The 12541-nt window shown below is 53.5% G+C and overlaps 15 non-coding genes across 15 annotated transcripts; 10 read left to right on the top strand and 5 right to left on the bottom strand.

The window, feature by feature from the left end:
- The first annotated feature begins 25 nt into the window (after nt 1–25).
- TRNAE-UUC (transfer RNA glutamic acid (anticodon UUC)) lies at nt 26–97 on the top strand. Its single transcript has one exon. It is a non-coding gene; the product is annotated as a tRNA-Glu (tRNA).
- A 630-nt stretch (nt 98–727) lies between these two features.
- On the top strand, nt 728–799 carry TRNAE-CUC (transfer RNA glutamic acid (anticodon CUC)). Its single transcript has one exon. It is a non-coding gene; the product is annotated as a tRNA-Glu (tRNA).
- Nucleotides 800–1925: 1126 nt separating this feature from the next.
- TRNAL-UAA (transfer RNA leucine (anticodon UAA)) lies at nt 1926–2008 on the bottom strand. Its single transcript has one exon. It is a non-coding gene; the product is annotated as a tRNA-Leu (tRNA).
- Nucleotides 2009–2953: 945 nt separating this feature from the next.
- TRNAE-CUC (transfer RNA glutamic acid (anticodon CUC)) lies at nt 2954–3025 on the top strand. Its single transcript has one exon. It is a non-coding gene; the product is annotated as a tRNA-Glu (tRNA).
- Nucleotides 3026–4151: 1126 nt separating this feature from the next.
- TRNAL-UAA (transfer RNA leucine (anticodon UAA)) lies at nt 4152–4234 on the bottom strand. The gene has a single exon. It is a non-coding gene; the product is annotated as a tRNA-Leu (tRNA).
- A 243-nt stretch (nt 4235–4477) lies between these two features.
- TRNAE-UUC (transfer RNA glutamic acid (anticodon UUC)) lies at nt 4478–4549 on the top strand. Its single transcript has one exon. It is a non-coding gene; the product is annotated as a tRNA-Glu (tRNA).
- A 1828-nt stretch (nt 4550–6377) lies between these two features.
- On the bottom strand, nt 6378–6460 carry TRNAL-UAA (transfer RNA leucine (anticodon UAA)). Its single transcript has one exon. It is a non-coding gene; the product is annotated as a tRNA-Leu (tRNA).
- Nucleotides 6461–6703: 243 nt separating this feature from the next.
- Nucleotides 6704–6775, top strand: TRNAE-UUC (transfer RNA glutamic acid (anticodon UUC)). The gene has a single exon. It is a non-coding gene; the product is annotated as a tRNA-Glu (tRNA).
- Nucleotides 6776–7405: 630 nt separating this feature from the next.
- On the top strand, nt 7406–7477 carry TRNAE-CUC (transfer RNA glutamic acid (anticodon CUC)). The gene has a single exon. It is a non-coding gene; the product is annotated as a tRNA-Glu (tRNA).
- A 1126-nt stretch (nt 7478–8603) lies between these two features.
- Nucleotides 8604–8686, bottom strand: TRNAL-UAA (transfer RNA leucine (anticodon UAA)). Its single transcript has one exon. It is a non-coding gene; the product is annotated as a tRNA-Leu (tRNA).
- A 243-nt stretch (nt 8687–8929) lies between these two features.
- Nucleotides 8930–9001, top strand: TRNAE-UUC (transfer RNA glutamic acid (anticodon UUC)). The gene has a single exon. It is a non-coding gene; the product is annotated as a tRNA-Glu (tRNA).
- Nucleotides 9002–9631: 630 nt separating this feature from the next.
- TRNAE-CUC (transfer RNA glutamic acid (anticodon CUC)) lies at nt 9632–9703 on the top strand. Its single transcript has one exon. It is a non-coding gene; the product is annotated as a tRNA-Glu (tRNA).
- A 1120-nt stretch (nt 9704–10823) lies between these two features.
- Nucleotides 10824–10906, bottom strand: TRNAL-UAA (transfer RNA leucine (anticodon UAA)). Its single transcript has one exon. It is a non-coding gene; the product is annotated as a tRNA-Leu (tRNA).
- Nucleotides 10907–11149: 243 nt separating this feature from the next.
- On the top strand, nt 11150–11221 carry TRNAE-UUC (transfer RNA glutamic acid (anticodon UUC)). Its single transcript has one exon. It is a non-coding gene; the product is annotated as a tRNA-Glu (tRNA).
- A 630-nt stretch (nt 11222–11851) lies between these two features.
- TRNAE-CUC (transfer RNA glutamic acid (anticodon CUC)) lies at nt 11852–11923 on the top strand. The gene has a single exon. It is a non-coding gene; the product is annotated as a tRNA-Glu (tRNA).
- The last annotated feature ends 618 nt before the right edge of the window (nt 11924–12541 follow it).

Genomic DNA, 12541 nt, shown 5'->3' with positions numbered 1-12541 from the left:
AAGGCAGGCTCACAAGAGCATCTCCTCCCTGGTGGTCTAGTGGCTAGGATTCGGCGCTTTCACCGCCGCGGCCCGGGTTCGATTCCCGGTCAGGGAAGATCCCTCTAAGACGTAGACGTGCGTAATTTGTCCACGCAGCTCAGCTTTTTTTAATCGAAGGTCCTTAAAAAGGCACCCCGACCTATAGACGAAAGCAGAGGAAAGGGGCTGGGTCCCCTGTGTCCCAGGTTGCTTTGCTCCCATTGCCCTCAGCCACCTTCATGCGCACGCAGTCCCCCACCCAGTCAGGTGCTCTATGTGGGCGTAAAGTGCAGTACCAGCTCATCAGAAAGGTAAATTGCTGGAAAACCCGGCTGCGATGTATACATCTACTTTGGAGCACTCTTCTCCCTTGCACTCTTGAATCGGTCATTCGCAATGTATTCTTCCAGCAAGCTGAATAACGAGGTAGGTGTGAGAAGGTGTACCAGCTGTCTTTGAGCTATCAGCGGCCACTAGGTGTCCCTCTTGTGATTTCCCGGGGATCCCGATTGTACAGGAATTCGTCGGTTCAGTAGCACGGGGGAGGGGATGGCCTGTGCTTGGAAGTGACAAACAGTCTGGTGGAATCATGAGTGTTTTTTCAAGTTCTGATTCATATTCGCTGTAGAATAAAATATGCTTTCAGCCCCCATGAGCTTTGTCACTAGGAGAGCAGTGTAGGAACTTTTGCTGTATGGCTCTGGGTTCCCTGGTGGTCTAGTGGTTAGGATTCGGCGCTCTCACCGCCGCGGCCCGGGTTCGATTCCCGGTCAGGGAACAGTCCTTCTTCTGCCCTTGAATGCTTTTCCTTCCCGCAGGTCAGGGCTTCTCAAAATGAATTTGCTAATCTGACAAACAGTTTGCCTAGCATCCCGCAATCTGGCTCCTAATTTGATTTTCGCAAGGTTCCCTTTGAGTTGCTTTCCTCGGCGGGAGGAAAATCTCTTGTGCAAGGCTCTTGAGGAAGTGAGATTCTGTATTCCGAGGTGCGCTTCTTTTCGTAGGCTTCTGACCACATGGTGTGCGGCAGGAAGTCATCTTTGACAGGGCCGCAGGCTTTGTCTCCAAATGGCATCCCGGACCCACTGCAACCCACCTTTTTGCTGAAACGGAAGTCTGGTTCAGGGTAAGAAAAAGCTGAGCTGCACGTACCGAAAGCAGCAGAGCCCAGCGGCGGAGAGGGTGTGGCCAGGGCTGTCTGATTTGCATAGTGACCAGTGGCATCTTGGGAATGTACAGGCTTTGGAGCCTAACGGGTGCTGCAGGGGTCTGCCTGGCCGGAGAAATGCCTGTCTGGCGCTCCCCTCAGGACACACGTGTCTTCCGTTCGAGCATGGAGGGTGAGGGACATGGGTCACCCTCATATACAGGGGTGTGGGCATGGGCAGGATGGGGCGTGGGGGACCCGTCAGGGCATTGCCCGTTTGGAAGCCCGTTCGGAAGGCAAGAGGAGGCGGAGGCGGAGGCGGGAATCTCTGCTCAATTTTTTCCCGAGGCCTGGGGACAAGCCTTTGCACATTTGATCCAGCCGGGCCTGCATCAGCAGATCCTGCTCCGATGGCAAGGGAGAGCCTGCAGGTGTAAATCAAAGAAAGGGGAGAAATCCGCAAGAGGCGGGTTAACAAATTCCAGTGGCAGGCCCATGTTCCCCAGGAAGCAAGTACTTCCTCCTGCTCCCTTCAGTGGGAAAAGACATAGGAGGTGTATTTCTCTAAGCAGGGGCTCTGCGTAGGTGGCACTGCATTGCTTTGGGAAGCATCCATGCTAAGTGCAGAGTAGCAGCAGACCCCACAGCTGAGACGTGAATTGGGACTGTTAAGGAAGGGCACTGGGAGGGTGAGGAGGGCAGAGGAAAATGCTTTAAAAAAGCATCTGCAAGTTCCTACACACCCGCTGAAAACCCATACCAGGGATGGGGCTCGAACCCATGCGGACAACTGTCCATTGGATCTTAAGTCCAACGCCTTAACCACTCGGCCACCCTGGTGAGACCCTAGGCCCTGCCTTACTCAGCTCCCTTTTCATGCTGGCTGCTCCAGCGCAGGCTGTCCAGCAAGAGGTGATTGCAGAGTAAAAAGGCTTTTGCAGGAGGATAAAGGTAATTGCTTATGACAAACACACTGTGTGACACCTAACTTTTCCCCACTCGTACTTTATGGGCAATCTATACAGTGGAGTTAGCTTAGTCACAATAAGGAAGTGAGCAAGGCAGGCTCACAAGAGCATCTCCTCCCTGGTGGTCTAGTGGCTAGGATTCGGCGCTTTCACTGCCGCGGCCCGGGTTCGATTCCCGGTCAGGGAAGATCCCTCTAAGACGTAGACGTGCGTAATTTGTCCACGCAGCTCAGCTTTTTTTAATCGAAGGTCCTTAAAAAGGCACCCCGACCTATAGACGAAAGCAGAGGAAAGGGGCTGGGTCCCCTGTGTCCCAGGTTGCTTTGCTCCCATTGCCCTCAGCCACCTTCATGCGCACGCAGTCCCCCACCCAGTCAGGTGCTCTATGTGGGCGTAAAGTGCAGTACCAGCTCATCAGAAAGGTAAATTGCTGGAAAACCCGGCTGCGATGTATACATCTACTTTGGAGCACTCTTCTCCCTTGCACTCTTGAATCGGTCATTCGCAATGTATTCTTCCAGCAAGCTGAATAACGAGGTAGGTGTGAGAAGGTGTACCAGCTGTCTTTGAGCTATCAGCGGCCACTAGGTGTCCCTCTTGTGATTTCCCGGGGATCCCGATTGTACAGGAATTCGTCGGTTCAGTAGCACGGGGGAGGGGATGGCCTGTGCTTGGAAGTGACAAACAGTCTGGTGGAATCATGAGTGTTTTTTCAAGTTCTGATTCATATTCGCTGTAGAATAAAATATGCTTTCAGCCCCCATGAGCTTTGTCACTAGGAGAGCAGTGTAGGAACTTTTGCTGTATGGCTCTGGGTTCCCTGGTGGTCTAGTGGTTAGGATTCGGCGCTCTCACCGCCGCGGCCCGGGTTCGATTCCCGGTCAGGGAACAGTCCTTCTTCTGCCCTTGAATGCTTTTCCTTCCCGCAGGTCAGGGCTTCTCAAAATGAATTTGCTTTTCTGACAAACAGTTTGCCTAGCATCCCGCAATCTGGCTCCTAATTTGATTTTCGCAAGGTTCCCTTTGAGTTGCTTTCCTCGGCGAGAGGAAAATCTCTTGTGCAAGGCTCTTGAGGAAGTGAGATTCTGTATTCCGAGGTGCGCTTCTTTTCGTAGGCTTCTGACCACATGGTGTGCGGCAGGAAGTCATCTTTGACAGGGCCGCAGGCTTTGTCTCCAAATGGCATCCCGGACCCACTGCAACCCACCTTTTTGCTGAAACGGAAGTCTGGTTCAGGGTAAGAAAAAGCTGAGCTGCACGTACCGAAAGCAGCAGAGCCCAGCGGCGGAGAGGGTGTGGCCAGGGCTGTCTGATTTGCATAGTGACCAGTGGCATCTTGGGAATGTACAGGCTTTGGAGCCTAACGGGTGCTGCAGGGGTCTGCCTGGCCGGAGAAATGCCTGTCTGGCGCTCCCCTCAGGACACACGTGTCTTCCGTTCGAGCATGGAGGGTGAGGGACATGGGTCACCCTCATATACAGGGGTGTGGGCATGGGCAGGATGGGGCGTGGGGGACCCGTCAGGGCATTGCCCGTTTGGAAGCCCGTTCGGAAGGCAAGAGGAGGCGGAGGCGGAGGCGGGAATCTCTGCTCAATTTTTTCCCGAGACCTGGGGACAAGCCTTTGCACATTTGATCCAGCCGGGCCTGCATCAGCAGATCCTGCTCCGATGGCAAGGGAGAGCCTGCAGGTGTAAATCAAAGAAAGGGGAGAAATCCGCAAGAGGCGGGTTAACAAATTCCAGTGGCAGGCCCATGTTCCCCAGGAAGCAAGTACTTCCTCCTGCTCCCTTCAGTGGGAAAAGACATAGGAGGTGTATTTCTCTAAGCAGGGGCTCTGCGTAGGTGGCACTGCATTGCTTTGGGAAGCATCCATGCTAAGTGCAGAGTAGCAGCAGACCCCACAGCTGAGACGTGAATTGGGACTGTTAAGGAAGGGCACTGGGAGGGTGAGGAGGGCAGAGGAAAATGCTTTAAAAAAGCATCTGCAAGTTCCTACACACCCGCTGAAAACCCATACCAGGGATGGGGCTCGAACCCATGCGGACAACTGTCCATTGGATCTTAAGTCCAACGCCTTAACCACTCGGCCACCCTGGTGAGACCCTAGGCCCTGCCTTACTCAGCTCCCTTTTCATGCTGGCTGCTCCAGCGCAGGCTGTCCAGCAAGAGGTGATTGCAGAGTAAAAAGGCTTTTGCAGGAGGATAAAGGTAATTTCTTATGACAAACACACTGTGTGACACCTAACTTTTCCCCACTCGTACTTTATGGGCAATCTATACAGTGGAGTTAGCTTAGTCACAATAAGGAAGTGAGCAAGGCAGGCTCACAAGAGCATCTCCTCCCTGGTGGTCTAGTGGCTAGGATTCGGCGCTTTCACCGCCGCGGCCCGGGTTCGATTCCCGGTCAGGGAAGATCCCTCTAAGACGTAGACGTGCGTAATTTGTCCACGCAGCTCAGCTTTTTTTAATCGAAGGTCCTTAAAAAGGCACCCCGACCTATAGACGAAAGCAGAGGAAAGGGGCTGGGTCCCCTGTGTCCCAGGTTGCTTTGCTCCCATTGCCCTCAGCCACCTTCATGCGCACGCAGTCCCCCACCCAGTCAGGTGCTCTATGTGGGCGTAAAGTGCAGTACCAGCTCATCAGAAAGGTAAATTGCTGGAAAACCCGGCTGCGATGTATACATCTACTTTGGAGCACTCTTCTCCCTTGCACTCTTGAATCGGTCATTCGCAATGTATTCTTCCAGCAAGCTGAATAACGAGGTAGGTGTGAGAAGGTGTACCAGCTGTCTTTGAGCTATCAGCGGCCACTAGGTGTCCCTCTTGTGATTTCCCGGGGATCCCGATTGTACAGGAATTCGTCGGTTCAGTAGCACGGGGGAGGGGATGGCCTGTGCTTGGAAGTGACAAACAGTCTGGTGGAATCATGAGTGTTTTTTCAAGTTCTGATTCATATTCGCTGTAGAATAAAATATGCTTTCAGCCCCCATGAGCTTTGTCACTAGGAGAGCAGTGTAGGAACTTTTGCTGTATGGCTCTGGGTTCCCTGGTGGTCTAGTGGTTAGGATTCGGCGCTCTCACCGCCACGGCCCGGGTTCGATTCCCGGTCAGGGAACAGTCCTTCTTCTGCCCTTGAATGCTTTTCCTTCCCGCAGGTCAGGGCTTCTCAAAATGAATTTGCTTTTCTGACAAACAGTTTGCCTAGCATCCCGCAATCTGGCTCCTAATTTGATTTTCGCAAGGTTCCCTTTGAGTTGCTTTCCTCGGCGGGAGGAAAATCTCTTGTGCAAGGCTCTTGAGGAAGTGAGATTCTGTATTCCGAGGTGCGCTTCTTTTCGTAGGCTTCTGACCACATGGTGTGCGGCAGGAAGTCATCTTTGACAGGGCCGCAGGCTTTGTCTCCAAATGGCATCCCGGACCCACTGCAACCCACCTTTTTGCTGAAACGGAAGTCTGGTTCAGGGTAAGAAAAAGCTGAGCTGCACGTACCGAAAGCAGCAGAGCCCAGCGGCGGAGAGGGTGTGGCCAGGGCTGTCTGATTTGCATAGTGACCAGTGGCATCTTGGGAATGTACAGGCTTTGGAGCCTAACGGGTGCTGCAGGGGTCTGCCTGGCCGGAGAAATGCCTGTCTGGCGCTCCCCTCAGGACACACGTGTCTTCCGTTCGAGCATGGAGGGTGAGGGACATGGGTCACCCTCATATACAGGGGTGTGGGCATGGGCAGGATGGGGCGTGGGGGACCCGTCAGGGCATTGCCCGTTTGGAAGCCCGTTCGGAAGGCAAGAGGAGGCGGAGGCGGAGGCGGGAATCTCTGCTCAATTTTTTCCCGAGGCCTGGGGACAAGCCTTTGCACATTTGATCCAGCCGGGCCTGCATCAGCAGATCCTGCTCCGATGGCAAGGGAGAGCCTGCAGGTGTAAATCAAAGAAAGGGGAGAAATCCGCAAGAGGCGGGTTAACAAATTCCAGTGGCAGGCCCATGTTCCCCAGGAAGCAAGTACTTCCTCCTGCTCCCTTCAGTGGGAAAAGACATAGGAGGTGTATTTCTCTAAGCAGGGGCTCTGCGTAGGTGGCACTGCATTGCTTTGGGAAGCATCCATGCTAAGTGCAGAGTAGCAGCAGACCCCACAGCTGAGACGTGAATTGGGACTGTTAAGGAAGGGCACTGGGAGGGTGAGGAGGGCAGAGGAAAATGCTTTAAAAAAGCATCTGCAAGTTCCTACACACCCGCTGAAAACCCATACCAGGGATGGGGCTCGAACCCATGCGGACAACTGTCCATTGGATCTTAAGTCCAACGCCTTAACCACTCGGCCACCCTGGTGAGACCCTAGGCCCTGCCTTACTCAGCTCCCTTTTCATGCTGGCTGCTCCAGCGCAGGCTGTCCAGCAAGAGGTGATTGCAGAGTAAAAAGGCTTTTGCAGGAGGATAAAGGTAATTGCTTATGACAAACACACTGTGTGACACCTAACTTTTCCCCACTCGTACTTTATGGGCAATCTATACAGTGGAGTTAGCTTAGTCACAATAAGGAAGTGAGCAAGGCAGGCTCACAAGAGCATCTCCTCCCTGGTGGTCTAGTGGCTAGGATTCGGCGCTTTCACCGCCGCGGCCCGGGTTCGATTCCCGGTCAGGGAAGATCCCTCTAAGACGTAGACGTGCGTAATTTGTCCACGCAGCTCAGCTTTTTTTAATCGAAGGTCCTTAAAAAGGCACCCCGACCTATAGACGAAAGCAGAGGAAAGGGGCTGGGTCCCCTGTGTCCCAGGTTGCTTTGCTCCCATTGCCCTCAGCCACCTTCATGCGCACGCAGTCCCCCACCCAGTCAGGTGCTCTATGTGGGCGTAAAGTGCAGTACCAGCTCATCAGAAAGGTAAATTGCTGGAAAACCCGGCTGCGATGTATACATCTACTTTGGAGCACTCTTCTCCCTTGCACTCTTGAATCGGTCATTCGCAATGTATTCTTCCAGCAAGCTGAATAACGAGGTAGGTGTGAGAAGGTGTACCAGCTGTCTTTGAGCTATCAGCGGCCACTAGGTGTCCCTCTTGTGATTTCCCGGGGATCCCGATTGTACAGGAATTCGTCGGTTCAGTAGCACGGGGGAGGGGATGGCCTGTGCTTGGAAGTGACAAACAGTCTGGTGGAATCATGAGTGTTTTTTCAAGTTCTGATTCATATTCGCTGTAGAATAAAATATGCTTTCAGCCCCCATGAGCTTTGTCACTAGGAGAGCAGTGTAGGAACTTTTGCTGTATGGCTGTGGGTTCCCTGGTGGTCTAGTGGTTAGGATTCGGTGCTCTCACCGCCGCGGCCCGGGTTCGATTCCCGGTCAGGGAACAGTCCTTCTTCTGCCCTTGAATGCTTTTCCTTCCCGCAGGTCAGGGCTTCTCAAAATGAATTTGCTTTTCTGACAAACAGTTTGCCTAGCATCCCGCAATCTGGCTCCTAATTTGATTTTCGCAAGGTTCCCTTTGAGTTGCTTTCCTCGGCGGGAGGAAAATCTCTTGTGCAAGGCTCTTGAGGAAGTGAGATTCTGTATTCCGAGGTGCGCTTCTTTTCGTAGGCTTCTGACCACATGGTGTGCGGCAGGAAGTCATCTTTGACAGGGCCGCAGGCTTTGTCTCCAAATGGCATCCCGGACCCACTGCAACCCACCTTTTTGCTGAAACGGAAGTCTGGTTCAGGGTAAGAAAAAGCTGAGCTGCACGTACCGAAAGCAGCAGAGCCCAGCGGCGGAGAGGGTGTGGCCAGGGCTGTCTGATTTGCATAGTGACCAGTGGCATCTTGGGAATGTACAGGCTTTGGAGCCTAACGGGTGCTGCAGGGGTCTGCCTGGCCGGAGAAATGCCTGTCTGGCGCTCCCCTCAGGACACACGTGTCTTCCGTTCGAGCATGGAGGGTGAGGGACATGGGTCACCCTCATATACAGGGGTGTGGGCATGGGCAGGATGGGGCGTGGGGGACCCGTCAGGGCATTGCCCGTTTGGAAGCCCGTTCGGAAGGCAAGAGGAGGCGGAGGCGGAGGCGGGAATCTCTGCTCAATTTTTTCCCGAGGCCTGGGGACAAGCCTTTGCACATTTGATCCAGCCGGGCCTGCATCAGCAGATCCTGCTCCGATGGCAAGGGAGAGCCTGCAGGTGTAAATCAAAGAAAGGGGAGAAATCCGCAAGAGGCGGGTTAACAAATTCCAGTGGCAGGCCCATGTTCCCCAGGAAGCAAGTACTTCCTCCTGCTCCCTTCAGTGGGAAAAGACATAGGAGGTGTATTTCTCTAAGCAGGGGCTCTGCGTAGGTGGCACTGCATTGCTTTGGGAAGCATCCATGCTAAGTGCAGAGTAGCAGCAGACCCCACAGCTGAGACGTGAATTGGGACTGTTAAGGAAGGGCACTGGGAGGGTGAGGAGGGCAGAGGAAAATGCTTTAAAAAAGCATCTGCAAGTTCCTACACACCCGCTGAAAACCCATACCAGGGATGGGGCTCGAACCCATGCGGACAACTGTCCATTGGATCTTAAGTCCAACGCCTTAACCACTCGGCCACCCTGGTGAGACCCTAGGCCCTGCCTTACTCAGCTCCCTTTTCATGCTGGCTGCTCCAGCGCAGGCTGTCCAGCAAGAGGTGATTGCAGAGTAAAAAGGCTTTTGCAGGAGGATAAAGGTAATTGCTTATGACAAACACACTGTGTGACACCTAACTTTTCCCCACTCGTACTTTATGGGCAATCTATACAGTGGAGTTAGCTTAGTCACAATAAGGAAGTGAGCAAGGCAGGCTCACAAGAGCATCTCCTCCCTGGTGGTCTAGTGGCTAGGATTCGGCGCTTTCACCGCCGCGGCCCGGGTTCGATTCCCGGTCAGGGAAGATCCCTCTAAGACGTAGACGTGCGTAATTTGTCCACGCAGCTCAGCTTTTTTTAATCGAAGGTCCTTAAAAAGGCACCCCGACCTATAGACGAAAGCAGAGGAAAGGGGCTGGGTCCCCTGTGTCCCAGGTTGCTTTGCTCCCATTGCCCTCAGCCACCTTCATGCGCACGCAGTCCCCCACCCAGTCAGGTGCTCTATGTGGGCGTAAAGTGCAGTACCAGCTCATCAGAAAGGTAAATTGCTGGAAAACCCGGCTGCGATGTATACATCTACTTTGGAGCACTCTTCTCCCTTGCACTCTTGAATCGGTCATTCGCAATGTATTCTTCCAGCAAGCTGAATAACGAGGTAGGTGTGAGAAGGTGTACCAGCTGTCTTTGAGCTATCAGCGGCCACTAGGTGTCCCTCTTGTGATTTCCCGGGGATCCCGATTGTACAGGAATTCGTCGGTTCAGTAGCACGGGGGAGGGGATGGCCTGTGCTTGGAAGTGACAAACAGTCTGGTGGAATCATGAGTGTTTTTTCAAGTTCTGATTCATATTCGCTGTAGAATAAAATATGCTTTCAGCCCCCATGAGCTTTGTCACTAGGAGAGCAGTGTAGGAACTTTTGCTGTATGGCTCTGGGTTCCCTGGTGGTCTAGTGGTTAGGATTCGGCGCTCTCACCGCCGCGGCCCGGGTTCGATTCCCGGTCAGGGAACAGTCCTTCTTCTGCCCTTGAATGCTTTTCCTTCCCGCAGGTCAGGGCTTCTCAAAATGAATTTGCTTTTCTGACAAACAGTTTGCCTAGCATCCCGCAATCTGGCTCCTAATTTGATTTTCGCAAGGTTCCCTTTGAGTTGCTTTCCTCGGCGGGAGGAAAATCTCTTGTGCAAGGCTCTTGAGGAAGTGAGATTCTGTATTCCGAGGTGCGCTTCTTTTCGTAGGCTTCTGACCACATGGTGTGCGGCAGGAAGTCATCTTTGACAGGGCCGCAGGCTTTGTCTCCAAATGGCATCCCGGACCCACTGCAACCCACCTTTTTGCTGAAACGGAAGTCTGGTTCAGGGTAAGAAAAAGCTGAGCTGCACGTACCGAAAGCAGCAGAGCCCAGCGGCGGAGAGGGTGTGGCCAGGGCTGTCTGATTTGCATAGTGACCAGTGGCATCTTGGGAATGTACAGGCTTTGGAGCCTAACGGGTGCTGCAGGGGTCTGCCTGGCCGGAGAAATGCCTGTCTGGCGCTCCCCTCAGGACACACGTGTCTTCCGTTCGAGCATGGAGGGTGAGGGACATGGGTCACCCTCATATACAGGGGTGTGGGCATGGGCAGGATGGGGCGTGGGGGACCCGTCAGGGCATTGCCCGTTTGGAAGCCCGTTCGGAAGGCAAGAGGAGGCGGAGGCGGGAATCTCTGCTCAATTTTTTCCCGAGGCCTGGGGACAAGCCTTTGCACATTTGATCCAGCCGGGCCTGCATCAGCAGATCCTGCTCCGATGGCAAGGGAGAGCCTGCAGGTGTAAATCAAAGAAAGGGGAGAAATCCGCAAGAGGCGGGTTAACAAATTCCAGTGGCAGGCCCATGTTCCCCAGGAAGCAAGTACTTCCTCCTGCTCCCTTCAGTGGGAAAAGACATAGGAGGTGTATTTCTCTAAGCAGGGGCTCTGCGTAGGTGGCACTGCATTGCTTTGGGAAGCATCCATGCTAAGTGCAGAGTAGCAGCAGACCCCACAGCTGAGACGTGAATTGGGACTGTTAAGGAAGGGCACTGGGAGGGTGAGGAGGGCAGAGGAAAATGCTTTAAAAAAGCATCTGCAAGTTCCTACACACCCGCTGAAAACCCATACCAGGGATGGGGCTCGAACCCATGCGGACAACTGTCCATTGGATCTTAAGTCCAACGCCTTAACCACTCGGCCACCCTGGTGAGACCCTAGGCCCTGCCTTACTCAGCTCCCTTTTCATGCTGGCTGCTCCAGCGCAGGCTGTCCAGCAAGAGGTGATTGCAGAGTAAAAAGGCTTTTGCAGGAGGATAAAGGTAATTGCTTATGACAAACACACTGTGTGACACCTAACTTTTCCCCACTCGTACTTTATGGGCAATCTATACAGTGGAGTTAGCTTAGTCACAATAAGGAAGTGAGCAAGGCAGGCTCACAAGAGCATCTCCTCCCTGGTGGTCTAGTGGCTAGGATTCGGCGCTTTCACCGCCGCGGCCCGGGTTCGATTCCCGGTCAGGGAAGATCCCTCTAAGACGTAGACGTGCGTAATTTGTCCACGCAGCTCAGCTTTTTTTAATCGAAGGTCCTTAAAAAGGCACCCCGACCTATAGACGAAAGCAGAGGAAAGGGGCTGGGTCCCCTGTGTCCCAGGTTGCTTTGCTCCCATTGCCCTCAGCCACCTTCATGCGCACGCAGTCCCCCACCCAGTCAGGTGCTCTATGTGGGCGTAAAGTGCAGTACCAGCTCATCAGAAAGGTAAATTGCTGGAAAACCCGGCTGCGATGTATACATCTACTTTGGAGCACTCTTCTCCCTTGCACTCTTGAATCGGTCATTCGCAATGTATTCTTCCAGCAAGCTGAATAACGAGGTAGGTGTGAGAAGGTGTACCAGCTGTCTTTGAGCTATCAGCGGCCACTAGGTGTCCCTCTTGTGATTTCCCGGGGATCCCGATTGTACAGGAATTCGTCGGTTCAGTAGCACGGGGGAGGGGATGGCCTGTGCTTGGAAGTGACAAACAGTCTGGTGGAATCATGAGTGTTTTTTCAAGTTCTGATTCATATTCGCTGTAGAATAAAATATGCTTTCAGCCCCCATGAGCTTTGTCACTAGGAGAGCAGTGTAGGAACTTTTGCTGTATGGCTGTGGGTTCCCTGGTGGTCTAGTGGTTAGGATTCGGTGCTCTCACCGCCGCGGCCCGGGTTCGATTCCCGGTCAGGGAACAGTCCTTCTTCTGCCCTTGAATGCTTTTCCTTCCCGCAGGTCAGGGCTTCTCAAAATGAATTTGCTTTTCTGACAAACAGTTTGCCTAGCATCCCGCAATCTGGCTCCTAATTTGATTTTCGCAAGGTTCCCTTGGAGTTGCTTTCCTCGGCGGGAGGAAAATCTCTTGTGCAAGGCTCTTGAGGAAGTGAGATTCTGTATTCCGAGGTGCGCTTCTTTTCGTAGGCTTCTGACCACATGGTGTGCGGCAGGAAGTCATCTTTGACAGTGCCGCAGGCTTTGTCTCCAAATGGCATCCCGGACCCACTGCAACCCACCTTTTTGCTGAAACGGAAGTCTGGTTCAGGGTAAGAAAAAGCTGAGCTGCACGTACCGAAAGCAGCAGAGCCCAGCGGCGGAGAGGGTGTGGCCAGGGCTGTCTGATTTGCATAGTGACCAGTGGCATCTTGGGAATGTACAGGCTTTGGAGCCTAACGGGTGCTGCAGGGGTCTGCCTGGCCGGAGAAATGCCTGTCTGGCGCTCCCCTCAGGACACACGTGTCTTCCGTTCGAGCATGGAGGGTGAGGGACATGGGTCACCCTCATATACAGGGGTGTGGGCATGGGCAGGATGGGGC

Source organism: Triturus cristatus, chromosome 5_2, assembly GCF_964204655.1.
Source record: "Triturus cristatus chromosome 5_2, aTriCri1.1, whole genome shotgun sequence".
Taxonomy (NCBI): Eukaryota; Metazoa; Chordata; class Amphibia; order Caudata; family Salamandridae; genus Triturus; species Triturus cristatus.
The sequence above is the reverse complement of the archived record's forward strand: the minus strand, read 5'-3'. Positions and strand labels throughout refer to the sequence as shown.